General features: G+C 34.0%; 1 long non-coding RNA gene across 1 annotated transcript; it reads right to left on the reverse strand.

Moving 5' to 3' along the window:
* Positions 1–3226: 3226 nt before the first annotated feature.
* Positions 3227–9028, reverse strand: LOC117084837. Its single transcript, XR_004437700.1, has 4 exons — positions 8920–9028; positions 8051–8128; positions 6866–6940; positions 3227–3265 (listed from the first exon to the last, which is right to left on the reverse strand). It is a non-coding gene; the product is annotated as an uncharacterized LOC117084837 (long non-coding RNA).
* Between the last annotated feature and the right edge of the window lie 254 nt (positions 9029–9282).

Below are 9282 nucleotides of genomic sequence, written 5' to 3' on the forward strand. Positions count from 1 at the left end.
TTTCTATGATACAGAAAACTTTTCTACCTATTTAAGTGGTCAGTTGTATTATATTTACTCACACCTGCTTATAAAATCTTTTTAAATGTCCTGTATCCTGTATAAAAATCTGTATTTTCCCTTCTAGTTGGTCAGGTACAGAAAAAAAAAAGAAATCTAAAATATAAGGAGGTTTAGGCATCAAAGATAGATTAAGAGGTGTAATATTCACCTAGTAGAAGTTCTGCAAGAAAAGACAATGAAAAGAGAAGAAGTTAAATTAAAAGGAATAATACATGATTTTTCCAGACTGATAAATAAACAGTTCCTCAGATGGTAAAAGAAACATGAGTCTTGAACAATAAACAGAAAAGCTGCAGAAAAACCAAGATGAAGGTAAAAATACTAAAAGAAGCAGTGATGAACCATAAAGTATAAGCAATGATTCACAAGAATTGTAATTTGTCTGACAACAAATTTTACATTAGCAAAAACTGATTGTAGAAAAAAAAATACCTTGAAAATGCTGAGGGCAAATGACAATCAACACAAAGTATCATTTAATAATGAGGCTAAAATAAAGATATTTAACACAACGGTGGATTCTTATCACTCATAGAATTTATCTGAAAGAACCATTAGATGATGACATTTATTAAGAAAAAAATTCATCCCAGAAAAGAGCTACAGTTTTGTTTTTTTTTTTAGATGAAGTCTTGCTCTGTCATCAGGCTGGAGTGCGGTGGCCCGATCTCAGCTCACTGCAGCCTCCGCCTCCTGGGTTCAAGGGATCCTCCTGCCTCAGCCTCCCAAGTAGCTGGGACTAGAGGCACATGCCACCACACCCAGCTAATTTTTGTATTTTTAGTAGAGACATGGTTTCACCATGTTGGCCAGGATGGTCTCAATCTCTTGACCTTGTGATCCTCTGGCCTCGGCCTCCCAAAGTGCTGGGATTACAGGTGTGAAACAGTGTGCCTGTCCTATAGTCTTTTTTTAAGAAGATATATTGACATAAATATTTGTGCAATATATAATAATTTAACAGTGATAAAGACACATATGGAATTTTGAGTACAAAGGAAACTAACATAGTAGGCAAAAATTACCAAGATATGTGGGTCAAAGCATTCTAAAACTCTTTTGTTGTTTAAGAGTAAAACAGAAATATTATGATACACCTTTATTAAGTCAAGTACGCACAGTAAAATTTTGAGGGTAACAAATAAAAGAATAGGATCTTATACACAGTTAGAGTGAAGGTGGGTGACCTGAAAGGAAAATCTAACGATATTATTTAGAATGCACTAAAAAAAAAGCGTATGTAAATATTGAAGAAAGTTTAAGATACAAAGAAGATTTAGAAACTTTAAGAAACCACTAATTGAAGTTCCAGAGGAATAGAACAATAAAAAAAGAACAATTTAAAAACATATTAAGACTTATCTAGAGTTGATAAGAGATTATAATTTGCAAATTCAAGAAGTCAAATAATTAAAAGCATATCTACGTTGTGTAAGACTATATTATTATTCCCAAATACTTGCTACTCCTTCCTGGAGAGGAAAATATTTGTCCACCCAATGGATATTGTGTGTGGTAACGTAACTTGCATTAGTTAATGAAATAAAAGCAGTAACAGCACATATCTCTTCTAATTAGAGGCTTAGGAGCTAGCATGTTTTGCCATTCTTTCTTTTTCTTCTGCCATGATTACTGGAAATGCCCTAGATTAAGGCTCATCTGTCAGCCTAGATCCCAAATCAATGGAACATGGAGCAAAGCCATGGGTAACTCATAATCGATGTGTGGCATAGAGGAGACATAAACATTTGTTGCTCTATTTTTGTTAACGTGTTTTAAACTAGACAGCAGTTCTCAATAGACAGATATTTTACCTCTCAGGGGACATCTGTCAATGTCTGGAGACTTTTTTGGTTAGTACAACTGGAGACTGTGGTGCTACTGACATCTAAAGGACAGTGGCCAGGAAATATACTAAACATCCTACAAGATACAAGACAGCCCCATGAAAAAGACTTTTCAGCCCATAAGATCTCATCAGTGCCAAGGCTGGCAACCTCCAATCTAGCCTATCCTAAAGATTTTATATACCCAGACACATTATAGTGAAACTGCAGGTCACCAAAGACACAGTGTTCTTAAAAGCAACCACAACACATTGACTGATTATAATCAAAGAACTAACAATCAAACAATCAGCTAATTTCTCAATAGAAACCAGAAGGCAGTGGAATATTTCAAAATTCTGAGAGAAAATAGCCATCAACTTAGAATTGCATAATTAACAAACCCATCTTTTAGAGATGAGAGCAAACTAACAGCATTTTCAAATAAACAAAAACTAAGATATTTGTGGCAAGTAGACCTTAAGTAAAGAGTATGTTTTAGCCTCTCCCCACTCTAAAAGTCATCCTACTTAAGAAGTTTGATATTCAAGAAGCAATGATCAAGCAAAGTTGTTAATATAAAGATATATTTAAACAAACATTGAGTATATAAAACAATATGAAATAGAGTTTAAAAAAGGAAAATAAAGCTAAAAGCATGAGAAACATAATGTAAAGATCAAAATTAAATTTTCTGAGTTTCTTGCACCATTTGTGAGTTTGAAAAAATATCAGTTAACTTTAGAGTTCAAAATGTTGTATATAAATTTTAATTTCTAAAGTCTCAGTCTTAAAATGTGTTAAACCAAAACTGACAGAAATACAAAGAGAAATTGATCAATCTACAATCATGGTGGCTACTTTTTACATAACTCTCTCAAAAGTAAGTCAAGAAGCAAAACATTATTTAAAAAATAAAATATTTAAACAACAAGATTAGCAACCTTAATATAATGAGTATATATGGAATTTTGCATTCAATTAGATGATTTGGCCTTTTTTTGGCACATTTGACCATATATTAAACATAAAGGTAGTCTCCAAACATAACTAACAAATCCATACAATTTAAAGGCTTTCTTTTCTCACAGTGATATAAAATGAGGGTCAGATGCAGTGGCTCACGACTGTAATCCCAGCACTTCAGGTGGCTGAGGCCGGCAGATCAAGAGGTCAGGAGATCGAGACCAACCTGGCTAACACGATGAAACCCCATCTCTACTAAAAATACAGAAAAATTAGCCAGGCATGGTGGTGGGTGCCTGTAGTACCAGCTACTTGGGAGGTTGAGGCAGGAGAATGGCAGGAACCTGGGAGGCGGAGGTTGAGTGAGCCAAGATCGTGCCACTGCACTGCAAAATCATGACAGAGTGAGACTCCATCAAAAAAAAAAAAAGAAAGAAAAAGAAAATGAGAAGTTAATAACCAAAAATGTAACAAAACAGAGTGTCAGTGAGTCAAAGACATAAGAATATCATATTATAAAATATTTGAAGCAGAATAAATATCACAACTGCAAAATTACTTGCCCTAAATACATTTTTAATAAAGTTTGCAGAAATAACAAATAGAGGTAAATGACCAGAAATTGATGAAATTGAAAACAAGAAATTTTAGGGAGGATCAACAAAACCAAACACAATGTTTTAAATCTAATATGATAGACAATAACTCTAGCAATTTTGACCAAGAACAAAAAAGAATACATAAGTAGAAAATATTTTGATGAAAAAGGGAGACAAAAATATAGAAATAGCAAAAATAGAACATATGAGAGAATTCAATGTTAAGATGTTATTATTAAGGCACACAATTTGACATCTGCCAAAACAGGTAATTTTTAAGAAATTATAAATCATCAAAATTAATTTTTAAAAAAGGCAGAAAGAAACTGAACAGACTTATAAGAATTATTTAATTAGCTGCTGAAATAAGACCAGGTCTAAAAAGTTTTAAAAGCAGATTTGCCAAATATCAAATAACCAATAATCACAAAATAAATAAATTTCAGAGAACAAAAACAATAAAAATTTTCTAACTAATTTTTTGAGCTGAGATTTCCAAACTGGACAAGGATAATATGAGAATAAATTTATTGACCAATCTTAGAAACATAAATATGAAAATCTTGACAATGACCAAGTAGGTTTTATTCTATTAATTCAAAGAAGTTATAATGTTTGAAAAATCTATTGAGTATAATTCTCCTTATCAGGAGAAGAAAAAAGAAAATAGTATAATAATATTAATACACAGAGAGGGATTTTATAAAATATGTTGATATCATAAACATGCCAAATTTCTCAAATAAGTAAAAATTCACTGTAATTGTAATTTAAAAAGTTTTTTAAAACTTGAAATTGTTAAGTCTATACTAAAATTAATAGAGAAGAGGAAAAGCTCAAGAGGTGTCAATAACATTTTGAAGAAGGAAAACGTGTCGGACTTGCCCTGTGTAGGATCACCCCTGTGATCACAGCCCTTTGGGAGACTGAGGCGGGTGGATCACCTGAGGTCAGGAGTTGAAGACCAGCCTGGCAAAGATAGTGAAACCTAGTCTCTACTAAAACTACAAAAATTAGTTGGGTGCGGTGGCAGATGTCTGTAATCCCAACTACTCAGGAGGCTGAGGCAGAATCACTTGAACCTGGGTGGCAGAGGTTGCTGTGAGCCGAGATCATGCCACTGCACTCCAGCCTGGGCAACAGAGTGAGACTCTGACTCAAAAAAAAAAAAAAAAAAACAAAAAAAAAAAAAATTACAGTGACTACATCAGTGTATCAGTGTGGCTCTGGTGAAGGAGTAGATAATAAGTCTGACAATGGTGATAATGTTAAAAACATCTAATGTTTTGAGTGCTTCTATGTGCCATGAAATGTTCTATGTGTTTTATATACAGACAAATATTTAAATTTTGTAACTTCATGAGGTAGAATCTGCTAGGCCAATTTTACAGATGAAGAAACTAGGGCACAGAAAAATAATTTCACCAAGGTCAAAGGATTAAGCACTGGAGGCAATATATGAACCCAGATAAAAAGCATAAGATTCCTGTATTATCATTTTTTGTGTTGTAAAGTGAAGCAAGGGACATTAGAGACAGATAGATACATATGTGGGAAATAAGACCTAGAGAGAAGAAATTACGAATCAGTGAGTAAAGGAAGATGCAATCAGTAAAATGCTAGAACTACACACACACACGCATTAATGTATATGTGTATATATAATATAAAAATAATCAATATAAAATAAATATTTATCCAGATCTCACATTACCTCCCTTTAAGTTCATTATAAATATCTTAAAAATCTAAATGTCAAAAGCAAAACTTAAAACAAAGTTGGAAGAAAATACACACACAAATTACAAAAACAAACACAGATCTTCAAAATTTAAAGGATTAATTTGTATTAAATGTAAGTCTCATATACCAACTGAGATAAAAAACAAAGGTAAAAGGAAAATGTCTCAATTGAGGACATTCGCAATGCATACAGCCAACAAGAATTAATACCCAGAATATATAAATTACTGTAACAAATCAACAAGAAACACACATCCAGCTTAGGAGAATTATTAAAGAATAGCAAAAGACAATTTACAGAAGGGAAAACCCAAGTGATTGGTTAACGAAAAGCACTCAACATCCATCATAACGAAATAGATGAGAATTAAAATAGTTTGATTTTTTTGTTTAAGTTTCATAATACCAAGTGCTGTTGAGCTTTTGAGGAGATGAAAATATTTATCCTTCAGTGATAAAAGTGCAAAATGTTGTAACCACTTTGAAGAGTAATTTAGCAATATCTAATTCATTTAAAAAGACACACATTTTATGTGGTAGCCGGTGTTCACGATGGCTACCAATGACACAGGCTTCCTGGCATTCACACCCAAGTGAAGTAACCTCTCTTATGGTACCAGAGTGATGGCTAATACCATAAAATACAAGTGGTTACATATATATATACACACATACATATACATATATACACATATATAATGTTATTAGATTATATGACATATATATGTCATTAGATTATAGATACTGTGGCTTTCATCTCGAGCTATCTGTTACCTCCTCCTTCTACTCCTCCTCCTCCTTCTCTCTCTTTTTCTCTCTCTCGGATCACTTGTTTGGGAGGAAGTCAGCTGAAATATCATGAAAATGGCCCTATGGACAAGTCTGCATGGTGAAAAATAGAAGCTTCCTTACAAAAGCCACATGACTGAGCTTGGAAGTAGATCCTCCAGTCTTTGAGATGACTGCGGCCTGGAAGGACAACCTTGACAGTAACCTCATGGGAAACCTCAAGCCAGAAACCACCCAAATAAGCTGCTCCTAGATTCCTAACTCATGGAAATTTTGAGATAATAAATGTTGTTTAAGCTGCTGACTTTTCGGGTAATTTGTTACAAAGCAACAGATGATGAATGCACTGTATTTCCCTGCAATCTGACTTATCAGGCAATACCACAGACCCGTCCTTTCAATATTCTTTTTATGTCATGGCTCACGTAAAATATGATAAGGTTTGTATGAGTAAATAGCCAGGCCTGAGGCAGGCTATTTACTGAGGCAGAGCCTGGTGTCTCAGGGCCCATCAGCTGGATCCAGATACCTGGTGAGTTGAGCAGATTACTCTCCCTGCATTTCCGTATCCTATTTTTTCTAAACGACCATCACTATAGGGAAACATACAACAAGTAGAGAGAGATGTAAAGTGATGTTCACAGAGAATTATTTTTAAATTTTAAGACATTTATATAAGTTTTATTTTGTATTGTAGATTATTGTATGAGAAACAAGAAAAATTTTGAGAGAGGAGTATTAATATTTTATAAAACAAAATTTGCCATTATGTGTTCCTTATGCCTTAGTGCCCACCATAGCTTTAAGAAGATATAGAAATAGAATGGAAAACAGTAAAGCTGAGGAGAAAAATCTCTAATCATAAATTTTATCACTTACCAGGTTGATGAGTTTTGTTTTCACCTCCCACTATTAGTAAATAATGTTTATTTCCTTTTATGTCCCCAACTTTCTCTGAAAAGTAAAAATCTGTGTAAATTAAGCTTTTCTATTCTTTCATATTCATTTAAATTTTGCTTTTAATTTTATTTACACTATATAGAAATGTTTAGATAAAAGTAATTCATGACATGCTTGAAATATCAGAGCATATCAGAGTGTTACTAATAAGAAGCAACAAGCAACTCTTTCTCTCCTCCTCAAGACAGATTCCATTTCCCAGAGAAGATCACTTTTAGTAGTTAACCCTAATGTTAGTGCCCTGCTCCAGATTAATATGTTGAAATCCTAACTCCAGGGTGACTATATCTGGAGATGGAGCCTCTAAGGAAGTAACTGAGGTTAAATGAGATCATAAGAGTGGGGTCCCAATCCTATAGGATTAGTGTCCTTATATAAAGAGACACCAGAGAACTCTTTCTCTGCCCCAACTTCTCCCTCCGTGGCTCTCACTGAGAAAAGGCTACATAAGGATTTAGCATAAAGATGGACGTCTACAAGCATGGGAGAGAACCCTTTCCTGAAACCAAATTGCCAGCACTTTAATCATGGTCTTCCAACCTCCGGAAGAGTTAAAAAATAAATGTCTGTTGTTGAAGCCATTTGGTCTGTGGTATTTTGTTATAGACTGCAAGTTATCTAAGATACTTAACCACTGGATTTTCACTACTGACAAAAATTTTTCGCTTGGCTGAACTTTAGTCAGGCTTCTGAAACTTCTCCTAGGCCCATCTATGCACTTCCTTGTAAAATACAGATTTAGCAAAAGAACCCAGGCAGCTTAGTTTAGCCAGAATCCCCAATCTTGATATCTGATCATTCTATAAAGAATGTCCTCTATAAAGAACAAGTGATCAGGCTCCTCGTTCTCCACTATCCCCCAGGTGATGCCTGACCATCCTGGCCTCTCTTCAGTAAGAATCTTTCAGGTCAGTTTATCCAGAATCCCTCCTACTCCTAATGTTTCATCTTAGTAATTTTCCATCCACTGACTCATACTCTGTTCCTTGGGTATAAATTCCCATTTGCCCATTCACAGTCGAGTCCAATCTTTCTTCCCCACAGCAAGACCCCTTTGCGGTGGTCCTTATACCTTGGTGATGGTTCTGAATAAATTCACATTACCTGTAATATGTATCATTAAATAAGATACGTGTTCATCTGTCACATATGAACCCATGCCACTCTCCACACATGAGGTACCTGTTAAGATGAGATTGCAAAGCAGGCCTCAGAAATAATATAAAAAGCAAGATAGGCTTCTTTAAGTTCCACATTATAAACTTTTCAACCCAAGGACAAAAGTTGGACTCACACTTAGATGGGAAATTTTCAGTAAAATGAACATACGTATATTAAAACATGAAAGAGATAAATTTGAAAATTCATGTGTCCACATTATTCCAGAGCCAAACTCTGGCTACTGTATGGACTGGTGTTGATGCATGATTGCATGTAAAATTAATGACTTTGTTGTATTCCGTGATAATGTGCAGTCATAAGATAAAGCATTTTAAGGTGTTTTCCATTATGTGACCCATCAATGAAACATTCATTATTTAAAATCCCTGGGAAAATTAATAGATATACCAATCATATGCAAAACAAATGGAAATATAAAAATGACTTTTATAATTCATTCACTATGAATTATTATGTACTTTGGCCAAAGGTGATCAATAGCCAGATAGAGTCAAGGTTTAAATTTATAATTGTGATGTATTTTTCTAATGTTAATATCAGGGATTATACAGAAAAGATAGCAAACAAATTAAAGTTATGAAGAGAATATAAAGCATGCAATCCTGACAGCATACAAATTGGTTTCACAGAGTATTTTGGTTTAGCTGTTAATGAGAATTTGTTGAACTAGTTTCATCTGTGATTTTAATAGCTTTCATCTATTTATTTTACTCTTCACGTATTTTCTCATAGCACAGGTGTTGCAGGTAGGACAAGTTGACACAATTAACAGTTACTTTTCTCAGACTCACAGTTTTAATGTATCTTCTGATCAATAATAACTGGACATATTACTTATTTTCCAGATGTCTTCGTGCAATATAAGAAAACAAGCAAATGAATGAAATGGTTTTTCCTCAACATCTTGAAAAAAATTAAAGTAGAAAAATTTTTATTTTAATTTCATTTTGTCTATATTTGAACCTAACAATGTCTTTCTGAAATACTTCCCTCCCCCCCTTTTTTTTTTTTTTTTTTTTCAGAGACAGGGTCTCGCTCTGTTGCTGAGGCTGTAGTGAAATGAAGTGGCAGAATCATAGCTTGCTGCAACCTTGCACTTTTGGGCTTAAGCAATCCACATACCTCAGCATCCCCAGTAGCTGGGACTATAGGAA

Source organism: Trachypithecus francoisi, unplaced genomic scaffold (assembly GCF_009764315.1).
Source record: "Trachypithecus francoisi isolate TF-2019V2 unplaced genomic scaffold, Tfra_2.0 Lachesis_group1, whole genome shotgun sequence".
In the NCBI taxonomy this organism is placed as follows: domain Eukaryota; kingdom Metazoa; phylum Chordata; class Mammalia; order Primates; family Cercopithecidae; genus Trachypithecus; species Trachypithecus francoisi.